The sequence below is a fragment of the Anopheles stephensi genome, chromosome 2, assembly GCF_013141755.1.
Source record: "Anopheles stephensi strain Indian chromosome 2, UCI_ANSTEP_V1.0, whole genome shotgun sequence".
Classification (NCBI taxonomy): Eukaryota; Metazoa; Arthropoda; class Insecta; order Diptera; family Culicidae; genus Anopheles; species Anopheles stephensi.
In genome coordinates this window covers 10514383-10534260 of record NC_050202.1, presented here as the reverse complement: position 1 = coordinate 10534260, position 19878 = coordinate 10514383, and the positions used below count along the sequence as shown (strand labels likewise).

The 19878-nt window shown below is 43.9% G+C and overlaps 1 protein-coding gene across 7 annotated transcripts in view; it reads right to left on the bottom strand.

Annotated features, from left to right (window-relative positions):
* LOC118503899 (G protein-coupled receptor kinase 1) overlaps positions 1 to 19878 on the bottom strand; it is a 102322-nt gene that overhangs the window by 45319 nt on the left and 37125 nt on the right. The gene's annotated exons all lie outside the window — the stretch shown is intronic.

Below are 19878 nucleotides of genomic sequence, written 5' to 3'. Positions count from 1 at the left end.
TCCTGCTCCGTACCCAATGCTCCAACAGGATTTATCCCGGTGCACATTTAAGCACTTCTACCGCGAGGGTTGGGATGTTTTATTGAATCAAGAATGATGAAACTCTCGCTCCCCGTCAAACGACCAGACCAGACCGGCCGTATCCCCAGAAACACGAGCCGAAGCCTTTTAGTTAATTATAAATTCCATTAATAACTCAAAACCCTGCGTGGCGTTGGGGAACTTGCCGAACGCAACAGCAAGCATCGGTGATTAATTTTTCAACCCGATCATTTTTCCACCAACCGGTTGTCGGTGTTGTTTCTGGCCTCGTAGTGTGTGCAAGCCACAGACGCCGGGGATCACAGCGTTATTTGCCAGCTTGTACCGATCTCCGGTTGGATTGTCAGCCAGGATACTACCAATGGGATCAAATACTCCAATGGACTCCTGCCTCCTGCTTTCAGGGTGTGAGTTTGGAGGAGGGGGGTTTTTCGTCCGCCTGATTAATCGTCAAACATTGCCATACTAATCGTGGTGCTTTTGTGCCATCAATTACTGTTTAATGCTTGGTCTCGGGCGGGGTGTGGTAAGAACTTAATTATCTAGTACATGTGATCAATCCGATGATGATCCGTTTCTTCTGGCTTTTCTGCAGAAAATAATGTTATCAATTGATTGGCTGATTATGAAAAGTTTAATCCTAAAATATACAAAAAATATTTCAATTTTGCATGGAAAATTATTTTGGGAAACTGGGAATTATTTTTTACCTTCAGATTGACTTTGAAAAAATGGACGAGAGATATACTTTTAGCTGAACTTCATATCAAAAATCTTGATATTAATACATAAATGAAGTCACTAAATTAGATTTACTTTAAATAACATTTAATAGTTTTTCAGAGTTTATCAAAAAGAGTTTATCAGGACTCTTTATCAGGTCCTAATATCTCAAGAATAGGGATGTGGAAAACATGGAAGAATTAAAGTCATTGAAGCAAGATTTCCATTTGATTTTCAGTATTCTTCATCAAATTTGATGTTTTAGTACAATGAACAAGGGAAGTCTGTATAATGCCTCAGGATTAATCAATTTCATCCTTTAACTTATCATTCCCATTTACGATGCAACGCAACATACTCCCATGATGATAAATTAATCAATTTGATATATTTAATTTAGCGCAGCAAGAAAAGTATGTCCACCGACCGCAACGACCGGACAGTTCATCTTCATGAAAGCATAACATTTATCAATTCACATGACATTCGGCCACAACAAAAACGACACCAACACACAAGCGGCAGCAACAAAACCGGATGTCTCGACAAGTAATAACCAGGAAATGAAGTCAACCGACCAAGAAATTGCAGCACCCCGAGCAGTGGACCAGCCCGGCCGAAGTCCGGAAGCAAAACAGACTGACCTATATTTCATTGTCGCTGTTGTGCAAACCGTCAACAAAAAAGTCTATGTCCAATATCAGCTCAGAATACCATCCCCATCGATTAGAAGCAACGATTCCTGAATACGCCTTTCGAAGGGAGTTTGTCCTAAAGATTGGGTATGAATATCCGGCCCCGACATCAGACCAAAGATTGTGATCAACACACATCAATTGTGATTGAATATGATTAATTTGTGGAACGTGTTGAAAAATGCTGAATGTGGAGCTGAATGTGGAGGTTGATGAACGTAAATGAACCCACCGATCACCGGGACTACAGTTGACATTCCGACGCCAGCACATGCAAAAAACCGCGAAACACACCTTAATAATGGAACGGAATTCGCCACAGAAAAAAAAAACCACCCGACAAGTGTGGGAAGTTGCGTGTACGTTTCAGCTTTATAAAGCTAAAGGTTTTAAGGTTCAAACAAGCACTCACCGGTTTGCCAAAACCACTGAGAGAGCTGCTTGAGAGTAAAGGCAGTTCCACTTGATCCGGTCATAAAAACAGTCTTCAAGAAACTGGTTACGGATGGGATTCGCCTTATGTCTTTGCCGTGGTCGGGGTTTGGTTTTTTGGTTCTGCTTCCCACCCATGAATCATCGACCCACTCTCCCACCACAAGATGTTTGTCCAAAAAACAGGCCAACAACATTAGCAAAAAAAAACCCGCCAAGAAACTTTCACCAGCCAGTCTTTTGTGTGGGTTAAGGTCAAACCATGTTAACCTCATTAATCGTCACTGCTCGGGTGCTGGAACGTAGGCCAGACGGGCCTTAAATTCTTGTCAAGCATGTTGAGCTTGGTGAAGCAGTCTGATTTGGAGTTAGCGAAAAAGTCATCCAAAATGTGAGGTTTTTATTGAAGATAGTCAAAGAGGTGTCCATTAAATTGGTTATTCTGAGTACCTAATGTCAAAATACGCCCAGTCTCTTATCGTATCCCAAACACCTCAGTAGAAGTTAAAATCGGAGTACAATTAATACAATTTACTTCAATGGAAATAAATTTAACCTTCCATGTATACATCAAACCCTCAAACAGGAGCTATAAACTACGTGGGATCCAGATTCACGAGTGCGAATCTTCAGTACAAAGAAACAAACATTCGACGAAAGTCACCGCACTGATCCCTTCACACAAATTGGTGTCAAATTAAATGGCGAGACTCGCAATTGGCAGCTTCTTTCACTTGGCAGGAAAGCAGTGACGACAGCGGTGACGGTGCCAGTATGTGCCAGTAACTCCACCAACGCCCTTTGACGTGCTGGCCGAAAGGAAAGTGGTAAAGTGACGTCGGAACGAAACCTACGCCCGCTCGTCGAGACGACAAAGCGATCTCGTCGGTGGTCGGTTTTTGTTAATTTTCGACTCCAACGCATATTTGACGCTCGGCAGAAGCAAGAGATTTGGCGAATGTTTGTGCACGGCAGGCACAAAACATGTGTCTAGGTGGTACAGATAATTCCGGCAGATAATAATTGATTAATGAGAATCATGTCAGGTGGGGCGCCTGGGGCTGGTATGCTCGTCCTGGTGTCGTCATGTCTTGACACAGGAATGAAAACCCCCCGGACAAGAGCTTGAAGTTGCAGCTAACCTGTCTACCAGAGATATTAGAAATAGATATTTTCCTCTTACTTCAAGATTCATTAGTATTGTTTACCAGTGAAAATTAATCTGCCTTTGAGTTGAAGAAAAGCATCCTGCAGCTCAAGGGAAATCTGCACTACAAAACAATAATGATAGGCTCCGGTGCTGATTTTAACAACTGGTGGCTTCCCGCAATTTATTTCCGGCAAGCTTCTCAGTCTTAATTTCCGGATATACTTCAATGTGGTAATGGAATTAGCTGGCGTCGAGTCCTAGCGATGTTACGTGCACGATGACGTCAATCCGACTTAAAGCTTGTATTATAACTACGTCGGAGTTCCCATAGGTATGACGTTCGACTTGATGCAAAACCTCGAGGGCGTGGATCAGAATTAATCTGTTACGCGGTAATAACAGCTTTAATAAGCCATAGTGTGAGAAATAATTGAAAAATCATCAATCAAACAAAGTTGCCATGAATTTGGTGAACCAGGCGAGAATTCAATCAAGCGCTCTAAACTCACGCAAAGCTCTACGGCACGTGGTTTTGTGCTGTCAGTGCTGTCAATTACTAGCAATAACTGTCAGTCTTCTTAACCTTATTTCAAGTTTAAGTTCTAATAATCAATTACACATCTGTCAAATGTCAAATTGAATGTTATCAGCACCTGTCTCAGGTTAGTAGAATCATTTTGAAATCTCGCTTGAAAAATACGACTGATGTGCCTTTATATAAATTAAGGACAGAGAGAATTCAATATGGCGTTCTCGCGTGAAACTCTCATTAAAATTTTCTCTTAAGCAAATACAGCCATGCTAAAGTTTTAAAGTGAACTTTTAATCGCTTAACAGTCAAATTTCAAATTGGAAATTTTTTTTTATTCAACCAAGAATACAACCTGTCACTCTAAATCCATATTAGAAGCTGCTCGTTCTGTCAATTGACTTTCAATGCTGTCAATGCTGTCTGTATCCTATCGTACAACAGTAAAAGCACGAATGGTACTTAGCCGACCATCTCTTGGCTATTGTAGTGGGTTGATTGCTTGAGCTAGTTCAGTTAGCTGATTTCAATTATTCAAATTTCAATCCCATCAACTTTTGTGAATAAATTAACTAGATAATCCCTTTAAGAATTTAGGTGCTAAACTACTACCACAAATATAAAGTCCATCAGCGAGGGACAACAAGAAAACAAAACCGACCAACTTCACATCCAATCCATCTCACATCCCTCGTCACATGTGATGTAGTATAAAATAAAGCACCTAAATCGTATTTTACGGATTGAACAACAGCAAAGTAAAAAACAAGAGTTCCCTAACGATGATGTGCATGGGATAATACAATTTTCTCCACTTGACATCGCCAGTAGCTCGTAGCACTCGATTCGTTCGAACGGTGACGCTCTAAGCAAACAATCTGTCAAGAGCGTAACGAGCGAATCAATGGATGGTAAACGAAAAGGACCGCTCCCCCAGCTGCACTGCTCCACATGTGTCCTTTACAGCGCGCTTCCTTCTTTAAACTTCCCCGAAAACCCGCGGACAAAAAGGGGATCATAGTGTAGTGAGCGGTCCTTCAAGAAAGAAAAAAATGGGAGCCACTGCCACTCGACGCTTTTGCGTGTGTCGTCATCGGGCTTGATTTCGGAAGAAATGCGCTCTGTGTACTCTAACGAACCGTAAACAATGCAAACTTAACTCCGGTCGGTTCTTTCTCGGAGGACACGATCCTTCGCGCTGGGGAAAACTCATCGATGCTAAGGACGAGTGAACGGTAGCGCGTGAAAATATGATTAGACCAGTATAGAACGCAACCGAGCTGACCTCGCCTCGTGCTTTTGTGACACGGAAAAGGATTTATATTCTATTGTAGCGTAGCCAGCAAAATGAAAAATAAAACTTCTCAAGTACAAAGTCATCCTCGGAAAGGACACTTCCCTTTTTGGGTGCCATTTTAAAACGACAAATTGCTGTCCTGGTCCGGGAATTTTCGACTCGATAAGACCACACCGCGTTCGTTCATCTTTCTGCATAATGAGCTGTGGCCAAGTTTGAAGTGATCTTGTGCTAGGGACGAGACAACCTTGTCAAACACACACACACAGAAACCCCAACATCTCGGAGGTTCGCCATCTATCTCGGACGCCTTCTCCACTAATGGGGTCGAAGCCCGTTATTTCTGGCCAAATGGGCAGCCACCATCGTTTCGTCAGTCTTGCGTAGCCGTCGTCGGATGTCCTTACCATTTTTCTGAGGATTGAGGAAATAACACAGAACTCGTCCCGCTGCTGCAAACGAACACGGACGCAGGAACGGAAAGGACCGCTAAAGTGCACCGCTCGAGTGTTCTTCAGCTGGAGAAGAATCAAGACCAAGTGACGCGGGGAAGGGGGGGGGGGGTGGTCGGGGAAGAGAGAAAGGGTCCACATGTTATTACGGAGTAATGGTGTGAGCCTCGGTTGGCGAAAGTTTGTGCAAGATTGTATCCCGATGGTTGGTGAAGAGAAATGTGCCACCGGAGACTCGTTTCCTTCATTACCGAGGTTCGAGAGATGAAGATTCTGGGTGTCGTAAACAAAACCAAGACACACACACAAACAAAAAACATGTCTACCGGGGAGGCTTGACAAAAACAAAACCATTCGTCGGGGGTTTTGTTTGTCGGAGCTAAAAAGACGAGCTCCACCACGCGTCCACCAGCGATCGTCCAATTAGTTGTTATGATGGTTAAAAAGGCAGCAGGGTGACTCTTGCCGGCCATAATAATGAGCGTTAAATTTTATACTCAAATCGTGTATAAATATGATTAAAAAAAATTGAATTTTTGTTAACGTGGCGTTGCTTTATTTTTCAATTAAAAGTCTTCAGTAGCACAAAATGTCATGTAATGCTGCTGCTAAGCCGACCCACTGCGCGACCCACCACTGCTCCGGGGTTATAAAGAATGCTCGGACAATTTAAAGGTGGTGAAACAAAATGCACTTAAACGGCTGGCCTCCGTTAACAAGGCGACTGCAATCGCCACCATTAAAACCAAACCTAACTTTTGCCATTAAAAGCAAAGCAGGACAGAAACCTACAAACAAACGGACGACGACGACGATGATAATCCGTTGTACAAACGTCGCAAATTATCATTATTGTGTGCTCTCCGGGGGGATGGGAGGGAGGGGCAGATTACACTGGCCGGGAGGGACCTGGACAGAGAACGGAAAGCTTAAGAGAATGGCACACAACCACACAACACACACACATACATGCACCCACCGGTTGGGTGAGCTTGTCCCAGCAGTCCTGCCGAAGAAAAATGGCACCAGGTAAAGCCATAAAACTGTACCACCCATGACCGACGGACCGGAGACAACTTCCCAGGGGGGTGCCCTGGTGCCGGTGCATGATGTTTTATGTTGTGCAAATCCTGAACCAACCGGAGCGCAGGCAAACAAAAACTGGAACGAAACTGTACGGGCGGAAGTTGAACCATAAACCGCGGATCCGGAACCGACCAACCAACTACCAGCATCGACCGGTCCCTCGTTGCGGGGAGGAAAAAGCGGGACGCACGGACGCTGGTTGGGTTGAACGAATTGAAATGTTTACATCCCCCGATGCCAAATGGCTTCCGGCTGACTTGACTTGGGTGGAGAAGCGTTGAGCTCGGTTGGATCTCGGTCCACATTTCAGCCTGGGAATTGAGAGGACTATAATTTCTTTGCCATCGTTGCCCAACGCCCCCCAGGTCCGCTGGATAAAAGGAGCGAAGGAACGCTTCTTTCCAGCCGGGACAGAATATAGCTCCACGATCAAATCTGAGGTGGGAGCGCAGCAGCAGCAGCAGATCCTTCCTCCAACGACTATTACAGGTTCGTTAGCAGTAAAAACTACATCTCGTAACTGCATCCAGCGCTACCCAGGAGCTCGGGATTTTCTCTCTCTCTCTCTCTTTCTCTCTCTGTGTATCTTTGGCGTTGTCCCGGTTTGTGTATAGATGCACTTGCTCTTCGATCCAAACGATGAGTCGCACCAGGACCGGGGGTGGGGCAAGGGAACAGATGACTCGGGAGATACAATTTAGCATCCGTTCCTTGCAATAAACTTGTCTACCTAGCAATCAAATATCACAGATAATGCTATCAACTTTTCTTTTGCCGGTTTTGGGCTAATCTACCACCAGCTTTGTTCTGCGTGACATTTCCCGTGGACGGTACGGAAAACCGGGAAAATTGAGGTTTTTCTTTTTTATCCCGGAGGAAAAAGTGAAATCACTCAAGATAATACGTACCTGCCGGTAACAATGAACAAGAGATAATGCATTTGCAATGTTTTTTTTCCAGAAGGATTTTATCATCAGTGCACATCATCAGTAAGCATTTTTTTGGCTAAGGACATTTGTACATTGCAATCTCTCAAACATTGGAGCAACGTTGATTATCTAAGAAGAAATCCCCATCCCTTATATAATTTTTCTTTCTCTCTCTCTCTATCTCTCTCTCTCTCTTTCTCTCTCTGTCTTTGGCCTGACGACCGCTTATATCATGCCTGCTATTGCTGGCTTACTAGCCTTATTGTTATCACATAGTTGGATAGTCAGTCCTCACAGCATGGGAGCGGCCCAGATGGGATTTGAACCCAGGTCTTGCCGTGTGAAGAAAGGTGCCGCTATTGCATCGGCTACCGAGCCAGCAAGGATATGCTTTAAATTTTAAACGATCATTTGACATGTTCAAGCAACAACTTTTTCGTCTTCCTTGGCACTACAACCCTTGAGAGGTCTCGACCTGCCCATTTCTGGCTGGCTGTGACTTGATTTTAGCCGTAGCAAGGTAGTCAGCCCAGTGGTCAAGCTCTACGAGCTATACGATGATAGACTCGCCAGGCTCCGGTGGACTGGGCTCACGTCATGTAAATGACACCGGACGACCCAGCCCGTAAAGTCATTTTAGGCCGTTGATGCGTCCGCCAGAACGGCCGGGATAACGGATTGGCAGACGACGGCGCTAAACCGTGAGCGGTATCGAGGATTGTTGCAGTAGGCCAAGACCGCGAAACGGTTGTAGCGCCTGATAAGTAATTAAGTAAGTAGGTAGTCAAGCCCTGCGTACGGGGAGGTGGTCTGGATGGGATTTGAACCCCGGTCAATTACCGTGTGAAGACCAGCGCCATTGTCACCTCGGCCACCAGACCACCTAGATAGAACTCAGCTAGTTACAATCATTCAAGTTAAGGGCTTATTAAGGGAAGAACTTGCCTAGTCTCCTGTTTAACTTGCCGAAAACTGCTCACTTTAGGTTTGTCTAATTGTGGTCTCAAAGGACGAACAAAATCCAAGAATGTTTTAAGTGCACTCCCGCTAAATCCTTCATTTCGACCGAAATGATCCAGTTAGTGTCGATGCTTAAACCCCCCAAAAAGCATTACCTGCTACTAAAACCTTCAAAATTTCACCCCCAAACCGCGTCACTTAAGCGTGTATACCCATTTTCCCGTTCAGTGGAAATGCATTCCGGTATCACTTTTCACCGGGAACTAGCGCATGGCAGATCATTCACTGAGTCCAGGGAAGAACAGAGAACTTAACAAAAAAAAAAACATGGAGAACTCCCCCAGCTCATCCATCACTAATGGCCACTATCTGTGTCTGCCTCCCTTCGGCGCTCTGACAGGCGTTCCGGAAAACTATGAAGCGAACCGGATACTGCATCCATTTGGGCTTCCCAAATTTCCCCCGGCCCAAACTCCGACCCTCGTCCCCGGGTAGTCTCGGGCTAGGCTCTGGTGGCATCATATTTTATTCAGCTCTCACTGTCCAAAAACTAAAGCCTTTAGAGTAAAAAGTGAGCAACACAGCAGCGGGAAGCGAAAAAAAAATGTTTAAAATTCCCAAAGAAAGAAAAGTCCCAACCACAAACCGAAAGCGGATGTACCAACTGTGCGAGAGCATGGAATCGGAACGGATTGTACGACCACTAACGAGACGTAAGTTAAGTGATACAGCACAGTAAGGAAGGGATCCTTTTCGTCCTCAGTCCACCCAGTCTCGGGCTCGGGCACACAGAGGTGTGCACCAATCTCTTATTGATTCGCCTTTTACAACCCCCGCGGAAAATGGGTCGTGAAAGCTTTTTTGGCCACTTCCTTACCTTGGACGTGCATTATTCCGCACTTTCTTCTTCGCTGTCACGGCAGTGCACGGTGAAGGTCCTGTCTTTTTGCTCGCTTTTTTGCTGCGGGAGAATGAATGGAACTCCCGAGAACCGGGGTGGGGGGGGGGAAGGTTTCGTGTCATGCCTTGAAAGAAATCCCACCGCGAAGGTATCACGGGCAGCCGGCGTCTTCACGTGGAGAAGACCAGAAAACCCCGGCCGGCTGTGCCATGTTGGTTACGCTGAGGATTGTGAGAGAGTGAGTAAGACCCGGCGAGCCAAAAGCACCTGATAAATGGAGGTTTTCGTTTTACTTTTCTGAAAATTGACGATAGTGTATCTTTTCTGCACCGGAAAGACCTGGGCTAACAAAAAGGAGGAGAGCAACGGGACGGCAAAGGGATAAAATAATTCAAAAGAAATACCAGGAGACAACAGACAAGGGGAAAAGGCTTGCCAGGCAGCCTTTAGTAAGAAGTAAAGAAGATCACCCTACTTCCGGTGTTCTTTTCATTTTCTTCCTCCCATTCTGTCACCGTTGGAACAGAATGGAGGAGTTTTTTTTTTGTTATGCTTTTATCCCCCCCACCTAGATCTCAACTCGGAAAATGGACACAGACAGAACTGTAGAAATGTACTTCCGGTATTTTAACGACGAATCCGTCTCTTAACGTTGAGCCGATTTTTTTGGTTTGCGCTCCTCTCTGACCACATGCCGGGCGATTTCTCACGATCAAGTTACAGTGGGTAGCGCAGTACTACAAATGGGAATGAAATGGAGAGGCCACGAAACGCGAATGCTCCAGAAACTCCAACAACCGGAAAATGGACCCCGAAACCGGAAGCGTGGGAAACATTTTCCGGGCAGCTGGTTCACATTGGCTGGTGGAATAGGCAAAACAAAAGGAAACGAACCAGTCTTGGGCGAAAAAAAATCCCTTTATGTCTTTGAAAGGTTTTTTTTAAGGAGGAAAAAAAGCGTTCAAGGTTACAGACAGTGGAATGGGCAAAGGTTTAATCGGTGTATAGCTTCATTATCGTTAGCTCCGTAAAGTATGCAATCGTGGAGATTAAGCAGATACAATCCATTAGTATAATACAATCATCTGCTCAGTAGATTTAGTACAACTTCTGGGAAACCTCGGCCAACTGTCAAAAGCCAAAATCTTCGCAAAAGTTTTAATACCTATAACGCCTTAAAGTATGCAATTAATTCATTAGTACATTAGTAGTGCTAGTAGTAATCGTTTTAATAGTTTTAGTACAGTTTTTGGGCCAATGCGCTCTTTCTCCAAAGTTATCATTCGTCGACTACGCGATCGTAAAATACGCGCCTTAAAGTATGCAAACTCAGCCCACTTGTACTAAAAAACCTTCTAAGCTATTTTAGTACACTTTCAGGGACATCATAATTTTCAACAAACTGTTAAGTGATTTAAATTCTCTGAAGAAATATGTCTACCAAAGCACCACTAATCAAATTCCTGCAAATTAGAGCATATTAACAAATTTGTCTCCACCCAAAAGCACGCATACGAAAGTAGACGAACTTTGGGAAAACCTCTACCATCTTACAGGGTTTGTTTGGTTCCTTCCCGCTACGGCAAAGCCACTGCCATCACACACCGAAGCAGTCCGTTTTGTGGAATCCTGTCACGAAAACTTCTAATGAGCTCCCGTGAAGAGTCCGCCCCAGTCTATGATACCCACTCTACGTGTGTGTGTGTGTGTGTCGCTAGCAGCGCTGGAATGCTTTTTGCATATCAATTCCCAACCAATCTAGCGCTTTATGCCAGCACTGACAGCTTTCGATAACGAGCTCGAGTTCTGCCCGCTACCCGGACGAAGATGCATGCCGTGAAAGGTGAAAGCGGTTCCTGCAATCTTCCGCGTGACAGCTAGAAACGTGGCAAAATTATTTCATGCAAACGTGATATGCTTTATGTAGCGGAAGGTGTTCACCAGTGTGGCGTTTGACTGTCAAACGCATGCAAATGATAGTGAGAACCGTCAACTATTCGAGCAGCCATTGCTGCATGACAGTTTTATAAGGAATAGGAACGCTGGTTGATATTATTACCACTTTAAACGAGAATATCGGAAAATCTATTGCGAACTAGGGAAAAAGCTACATGGAACCATTTTTCCAGCGCTTAAACCAACCCTTGTCAAATATTCACGATCCTTTGCTGTCACAGCCGAACGTTGAAACCATCCCCCCAAGAATGACCTTGATTTAAGGAGTTTCCCATGTTTTTTTTACTGATTCCCGGAACGATCCTAAGTCGTTGCAACTCAAATCGACCGTTGCACGTTTTGTTGGGACGAAAGTTTTTTTTTCGAAACTAACCCCCTTTCTACAGCTTAACTTGCCAAGTTTTGCAACTCACTCACTCACTCTAGCGGTACTAACACCGGGTAACTCGGCCAGCGCTCAAGATTTCATCCACGTCGCTTGGTATATTTATTGTAGTCATTTAACGCTAGCTTGAACCGGTGTGGGGGGGAAGATTTTTTTTCATCTCTCTAGACAATTTTTCAATCTCGCTAACTTTGACACTTTAGCGCTTGTTTCTTTTTTCTTTTTTTTCACGCCAGAACCCAAAACGCCCTCTATATTGTCTCTCTATATTGATGATCGTCCTTCGGACGATGATTTCATCCCTTCGCGATCCATTTGTTTCCCACTCGAACTTTGTGTACCTTACGGATTTTTCATATTTCTCTGACTTGATTCGCAATTCTGGTCACGTTCTGGGCAACGACGGAGATACAGTGTTTTTTGTTGCTGTGCGTGTGTCCTTTAGTTCTTGCTTATTCTGACATGGAGTTAGACAACACTCTACGGGGAGAATAGGAGAAAAGGGCGATTAAAGGTAGGATGTCACACGTTCCCCGAGATAGCATTCGTTGAACAGATTGTCAGGATGAACGCTTTTTTTTTGTCTCACAGGGTTGTAGATGAATCCAAGCGCATCCAAACCTGGCTTACGGCGGATATTATGCCACTGGAAACAGATGTCTAGTCGTCTCATCACTGATAAAATCGCGCCTATCGGTTATGCAATACGCATAGCACAAAGATCACTAGATGAATTATACGAATGGAATGAATTGTTCCAATAATGAATTTTATAGCAAGATGAATTATTTATTCATTTTTTATGAATGAATTTTGAAAGCTCATCACTGTATCCATCGGTTACTAAGAACATTTGGAAAAATTTCTTTATAGCTCAGAATTACAGTTTAAGGATTCAATTATTCAAACCTGATAAGAGTCTAAAGCATACCGAAAAAAACACACACAAACTTGACATTATTGTGAGATCGATTTGTTTGTATTCCTTCCCTTCTATTTTTTCCCCATTCTCTTGTTGTTGCGACCGTGGCCAATTTAGTCACACGCACGAACGACAAGAATTTAATATGATCGTCACGTGCCGCCGACTGTTTGGCAGGTGTATCGAAACCAATATCAGGGGGTGAGGGGTTTTTGGTTGATGGACGCGCGTAGATAAAAGGAAGGCAACGAGCCAACGAGCGACAAGAAAAAAAAAAGAGTGCCACAGTCGCCAGTCGTTGGAGTTTCCTTCCGTTCCGCTGGTAGACATCGGCAGCAGATGGCAGTTCCGACGGGCACGAGCGGAAGCACGTTCCATGGTCACATACAGTATGGCATACCGGGCTACGAATCGACCACCTGCTACGATCCACACCCCGGTTTGTAATCCGATACCGTAACACGTCAAAATTAAGGTGGATAATTTGCTGCGAAATTGTCAACATATGAGCAGAGCCCGGTTGGAGCGATAAGAAACGCTCGAGAAGAACCGCATGCGAGTCACCTTAAAAAGCAAAACCCTGAAGGATGTTGGTGAAGGCGGACCAGCAAAAAAAAAGAAAGAAAGCGAGACGAGATCTGATCAAACAGAAGAGTGGTAGCGGAACGAAATCAGGCCCTCACCTCGTTTGATATCGAAACCTGATGCGATGGGATAAATATATGGGCGCTCGTGTCCTGCCCAAAAAGGGCGGGTGCGCGCGTTCCTGTGATTTTCTTTTATTTTGTTTGGCTCACCACAACCAGCACCATCATCATCTTCGAACCGACACGACCGGCACCGATCACTGTCAGATCATTTTGACGTCGTATCGGATTAAGGAAGGTTTACAGGGGGAACTGAGAGCAAGAGGGCTCCGCGCGGTACCGGGGCGTTACGTGCCAAAACCCGAACGAACCTAGGACGACGTCTATCCGACGTCGTTCAATTTCATCCAAATCAATTTGATGGTGTTTGATTTTATAGAATAACAAAACAACGTAATGGCGGTAGAACCAATTCACCGCCAAGTGGTCCGGTCTGTTCCGGTAGAAGGTAGAGTGGGGCGATGCGGGCGTTTTTTTTTTTCTCCTGATGAAGATGAGATGAATTTGTGGCATATCTTACGATACGTTAGTGTCATTTGCGATAAGAATATCTCTTCAGCTTTTTTTTCTGCTTGCTTGCTGATGTTCGTGTCGTTGCCGCACAAATGTGCAAATCGATGAAATTGCGTGCCGTCTAGAATGGAAACGATGCCTCTCGCATACACTTCTCACACGACCGACACGACTGCGTACGGCTTCCTCTCAAATGGGCGCTTGTTTTGGCTCAAGCACTTACCTAAAAAGAGAGAGAAAGGAAAAAATGGAAGAAATTGTTAGACGATACAGATTAGAATGATTGAAATGGAGCGCGTAATGATTGCCGAAAGGAAAGGTGGTATTGTGCTTCACCGAGAGTGTTTCGACTCACGAGAATTTGCCGAGCGCGGGAGTTCCGATTTCATTTGGCAATGGATGGTAGAAGCTTTGATTTCTGAATTACTTAAGTTTCGTCCGCTTACCAACTCTTCAAATTCCTGGCCCAACCCAGCCCGGCGACTCAAATAGCGAAACCACACGGAAAAAAGCGAGACAGATTGAGACGAAATAAAAAAAAAACTGTTAAAGCAGAAAACAATTTCAATTGATATTGGAAACCCGTCTTTGAAGTTGGTGCTACACTCTTAACAAAACCTCTCCGGTGGTAAGACGAAGAACTTGTTGTGAGAGTGCCAGCAGCCCGCAGTACCCGCGAAGATTGAAACAGTATCAAGTATCTTCAAAGCCATGAATGTTGCCGTTAGTTGAAGAGTCATAACACACGATCATGGAGGAATTTCGTACTCAGGTTTGAAGTTGTTAGTGATCTATATTGGTTATCTATATATACATTTGATTTCCGTAACTTCACAAATATAATGAATGGATTTTTTCTCCTCAGGACTAATTTGAAGAGGTTGGGCTAACGACACCCGACAGCAAAAAAATAGGCTCGAAGATGCATACTTTAAGGCAACTCAGCTGGATTTTGGATTAAATTAAGGATCTGCTCCTTCGGATAACAAGCTAATCATTTGACTTGAACTCGACTTGAAGTTAGGTCATCGCCCTAAAACTGCCTTAAACAAGAGAATTCAAAATATAATTTGCAATGGAATGTAGTGGAAGATTTACATTGTACATCCGTCTTATATTCTTAATACTCATGTCCAGATTCTTATTCTTTTAGGCTTAAGGACCTCTCAGGTCATTCCTGCCATTTCTGGCTTACTAGCCTTATTGATATCACGTAGTCTGATATTCAGTGTTCATTACCGGTCCTGCCGTATGAAAATCGGTGCTGTTGTCGCCTCTACCACTGGGCCTAGAAGACCGCCCCTAGACTCTTAAGTCATGCCTATGGCATCAATATCTGGCTTACAGGACTTATTGAAACCAGTAGTTAGATAGCCAGTTCTGAATACGGAGGAATGGCCCGGATGACCACGGTCCTGTCGGGTGGTGCCTGGCATTGTTGTCGGCTCTGTTGCGAACCGCCCATGTCCAGAGTCTTTTGTGGTAATTGCCTGGGGCCTTAGTTGGGGTATTACCTTAATGTTTCCTATACAATATTATATATTTTGTCTCCAGTTTTGTTCAAGACTGTTAAGGCTTCTCAGACTGATCTTTTCAGTGACTTTGGTCTCATGAAATTTTTGGGTGGTCCTGTGACCGAGACTCGGCAAAAGCGGAGTTAAAATCCCATCCAGACCGCCTCCCCATACGCAAGGAGACTGCCTTGGTCTCGAGGTTGTAGTGCCAACGAAGAAGAAGAAGAAGAAAGAATGTCTCTTGACATAAAAAGAATTCCTTTTTTTTTGAGATTGGTATTTTACTATTAGAGCTATCCCAACTTCAAGTTCCTATTTTGTTTGAAAGCTACCAGTTCCGCCAATCTTCATTTCTGCTTCGAGCAGCATTGAGATGTATCACATCGTATTAGTGTGTCATTAGGTTAACCTCGCAACCTTACCAACTGTCAGTGTCAAAAAGCTACTCCACAACGGGCTTTTTCATTAAATTTTAATTCAAGCTCACCCAAGATCGACAGTCGCACTCACTCTTTCACTCGCTCTCTTTCTCTCTCAGCAAAACTTTTACTACTCATCAATTATGAATTATTGATGAGAAAAAGTATCACACAACTATCAGTTCTGGTTACCTGATTTGACTTTCATGGGCCGCGAACAATGAGCCCGACCGAACTATTCCAATTCGATGATTAATGACCCTTTTGGCCGGTCAGCAGAAAAACACCACCACAGCCACCAAAAAAAAAAAGCGCATACAGGCAAAAACAACGAACCACTTTGCTCGCCCGTGCCACCAAGCCTGTGACCGCGTTTTCGGGCCGATCGATAGAAGGAAGGGTGGTTGTTTTTAGCAATTCATAAACCTGCCCCCAGGTCGAACATAAATTACATTACCGAACCAATCGAATGGTTTGGTTCTTTTTTTGTCCTGGCCAGGCCACCGATGGCATGTTTATTTATCTGCCGGTGGTTTTCTTCTGCGCCCCGTAATCGATAGCCACACCAGGAACATTTTGGTTGGTGGAACAATCACCTCCCACCCAAGAAGGCCATCGCTTGCGGGACAAAAGACTAATCCATTTCCGGTTTTCGTTTGCTCAAGGGTTTCGATCGATTTTGTGGGTGTTCGATTGACCCGACAGTGCCACGATACTTGTATGCTGACCTTATTTGAAACGTAAACTTACAACACACCACCTGCTACAAATTTGCTCATCCTCCCCTTTTTTCCTTGCGGTTCGTGGGCATCAGCTGGAACTGCAACGAAACTCGGTGGTAACTATCACTGACAACCAACCCGACAGAGAGCTTGCCCATCGTGCTTTTGGGGGAAAGATGAGTTGAAACAAGCTTGTTCCTGGTTTTGTGGGGAGGCAAAACATTGCCAAAATCCCTACTCTTGGTCCTCGGAAATTAAAATTCATCAAGCGAAACACGGACCAACACAACTTTAGTTCCTGCTCGGTTGCTCCAGAGTCTCTCTTCCAGAGAGTTGTACCTTCAATTCTGGATGTCTGTGAAAGGAGGACTCTACGATTCTTTGGCTTTGTTTTTGGGGGGGCGGAATACAATTTGCGCCCTCTTAAGCATTCATTTGTAGAGGGGTTTTTTTATTGCTTCTAATATGTAGCAAACTACCCAAAAACACATCGACCATCATTGCATGATTGTGACAAAGACAAATGATGGAGGTCGTGGTGTGGTCCTTGAATACCACTGCCGGTGGAGTAGCAGCACAGCTGCATTAACATTTACCTGGTTGGGATATGTTTGGCTGTGAGTCTTGGTGTGGTGAAGGTCTGTGGGCTTATGACTGTTTTCCTATTTGTGTTGCCTTGTTTTATTCTCCAAACTTTAATACAGTGGAGCATATTTCAAGCTTTCTTTTTCAATCATTTTTAAAAGTTTCTTTTTCTTCTTTGTTGTTATATCTTTCTTTTTTTCGTTTTAGTGCTTTATTATTTGCTTTACTTTTTGCATGATTTTTATATCTTTTTTATGTTGTATGTTTATATTTTTTAATTTATTTTACTTTCTATTTGAATATTTTTTTTCCTCATTATGTTTTGTTTTATTTTTTTTGTTCCTATTTGCTTTTGCATTCTAACTACTTATCAATTACATTTTTCTACTACAAGCACTCACTTTTAACCCATGCTTATCTGTTAAAGTCAGCATTAAATCCCTCTTTTATACTTTCTCCCCCGCCCACGCATCGTCAACAGCTTAAGCTGCCGGATAAGTCATACAACTTGGGTATGTTTACTTTCCCGTGCGAGAGAGAAAGAGAGAGAGCGAAAACAACCCCATAAGGAAAACCAAAATGTATCCTTTTTTTTGTTTCACTCACCCCCCAAAACAGCAAATCTAAAACTCACCGACCGAGGAACGAACCCGAAAGTCCGAATAAACACAACATGACACAAGCAAATCCCTCGGTTCGGAAGGTCCTGCCGGTCCAGTCGCTGGCAGGGAAAGAGCCTTGTGTGTCGGCCCACGCTCTCGTTATCCTATCAAAACCTTATCCCTCTCGCCTTTATCCCGAGGACTTGCTGCTGCTGTTGCTGCTGCAAACACGCCAAAGGATCAGACAGGTCCGAATGAGACTTTAGCTTTGGCTGAGTTTTTTTTTCCTCACTGTTTTGTTCTTATTTTTTCCCTTTTTTTTTGTTCCTTTCTTTTCATTTTCGCTTGCTTTAATTTGTTTTGTCTTTGTTTGCCTAAGGTTGGCTTATGTTTTTCAACTTTCTTTTCATTTCCTCATTGTTTCTGTTGTTTTTCCTCTCGGTTGCGCTACTGGAAACGTCTGCGGCGATAGGAAAAATTGATTTCCAATTTTGCTTTTCCACCAGCTATAGGTGCGCGTTGTGCCACACATTAAACTATGGGTGTTGTGGCACTTGAATGGAGGTCGAACGTTTCTCCCTAGTTCGATCGATTTTTTTCGCCGGTGCTTATCATCGGTACCGGCATACTTCATCATTATCGAGCAGCGTTAACACAAGAAAGGAGTTCTAGGAGAAAGGGGGGAAGAAGCAAAAACCGAATTCAATCTCGAAAACGTTTGTGGATGGCAAAAAGACAGTGGGAAGACGTGGATTAGATCTAGCTCGGAAACAATATTAACAGAACCCAGGACGACCGAGAATCTCCGGTAGCCCAAAAAAAAATGGAACCTAGACGAAAATCTGTCCTTCTTTTCAGCTTTTATTTTTTGTTCGTTGTTGGTCCGATGATAAAAGGTCAACTTCGTTATATCCGGCTAGTGTGAGAAATTCCAAGATGTCCACCAGAGCCCCGTGTATGTGTGTGTGCGAGAGCCGGTGCACATGGAATCGAATTTTATCCATTTCCCGACCGATCAATCTTCCGGTGAGAAAATGGAAAAACGATGCCCACCTAAGCGTGGTGACACACTTGAGCTGAAGCGACTGAAAGTGGACAAGATATTCGGATTTTGGGAAGAGTTTTCGGGGACAAATCTCCATGTCTTTTTTGTTACTATCATACATTTTCTTGGAGGACACGAAACGTGACAAGAAACCTATGATCGATTGCGGTTTGTTCGGCGCAAAACGGTTCTGCTTGCTTAGAGCAAGTATTTGTCTTCACCTTTGTTCGTGTGAATGATGTATCTTTCAGCTCATCCGTATTGCGTGCACACAAAAGCAGATACCCAGCACGTCCAAATTGTTAGCGAAAAACAAATTAAAATGAGTTACAAGATGCTCAACAAAAAATCTAAAAAACGCACCTTAAATCAATAGAAAGCACAATGTTACACCACAATAAAAATCCCCACGCTGCTGTCGAAAGCACAAAAGACACAGCGCCCGTGCCCCGAAAAGGCTAATTTAATTTGTAAACAGACTGTACAAATCTGCAACACCCATCGGACCACCAGATCTCTCGATCACGATAACAAATCATGTGCAGCAAATAATTGCAGCGCAAGGGTGGTTGGGTTTGTGCAATTGTAGAGTGTTGCCGCTTCCGGGCAACATTCAGCAGCGTTGCTGGTTGGAGTCCTCTCTCGGCTGGCGTTCCAGTGTGTAATTGGATTATTGGATAAAATCCAAATTCAATCTAGCTGGTCCTTCGCGATCTCCCCCCAACCCCACACTATTGGGGACACACCAGTTGGGTGAGGGTGCTGGAATTGAATTAATTTTCATTCCAACGATTGGAAAGATTTTACAGCTGTAGTGGCAGCACTGCATTCGTACCCACCCAGTCGTAGCTGGAGCGAACGATAATCAAAGACAAAATTTTATGTTTCCGTTGTGGTGGAGAAGCGCTAGTTAGAGGTGGATTTGTAAAAAGTACAGCAAAGAAGAGGAATTTAATTCCTTTTGTTCGATTCCGATTTGATTTGGTTCAACATGAAGAAACTGTGTGCAACAAAGTGCTATTGGTCGCGTACAATATGAAGGAGGTGCTTTCGATCTCTCTCTGTCTATCTCTTTCTCACATCTCTATTTTTTTCTCTCTTTTGCTTTGTTTTGCTACACATGGAGACTACTGTGTGTAAACTTAACTTGATGCTCACACCATACAGCAAAATAGCCGAGAAAAGTCTAAGTCTAGGATGGCATACTAACCCTAACGATGAAGCGCACGGCTATTGGACCTACTCCGGGGTGTACACGATTTCCAGCTACAAAAGCCACAACTAGCACAGAATACGTGTATTTGATCTCGTTGAAAATATTACCAAAAATTTACGCATTTAAACTCATGTTGATTTGAGGATGTATACCCCA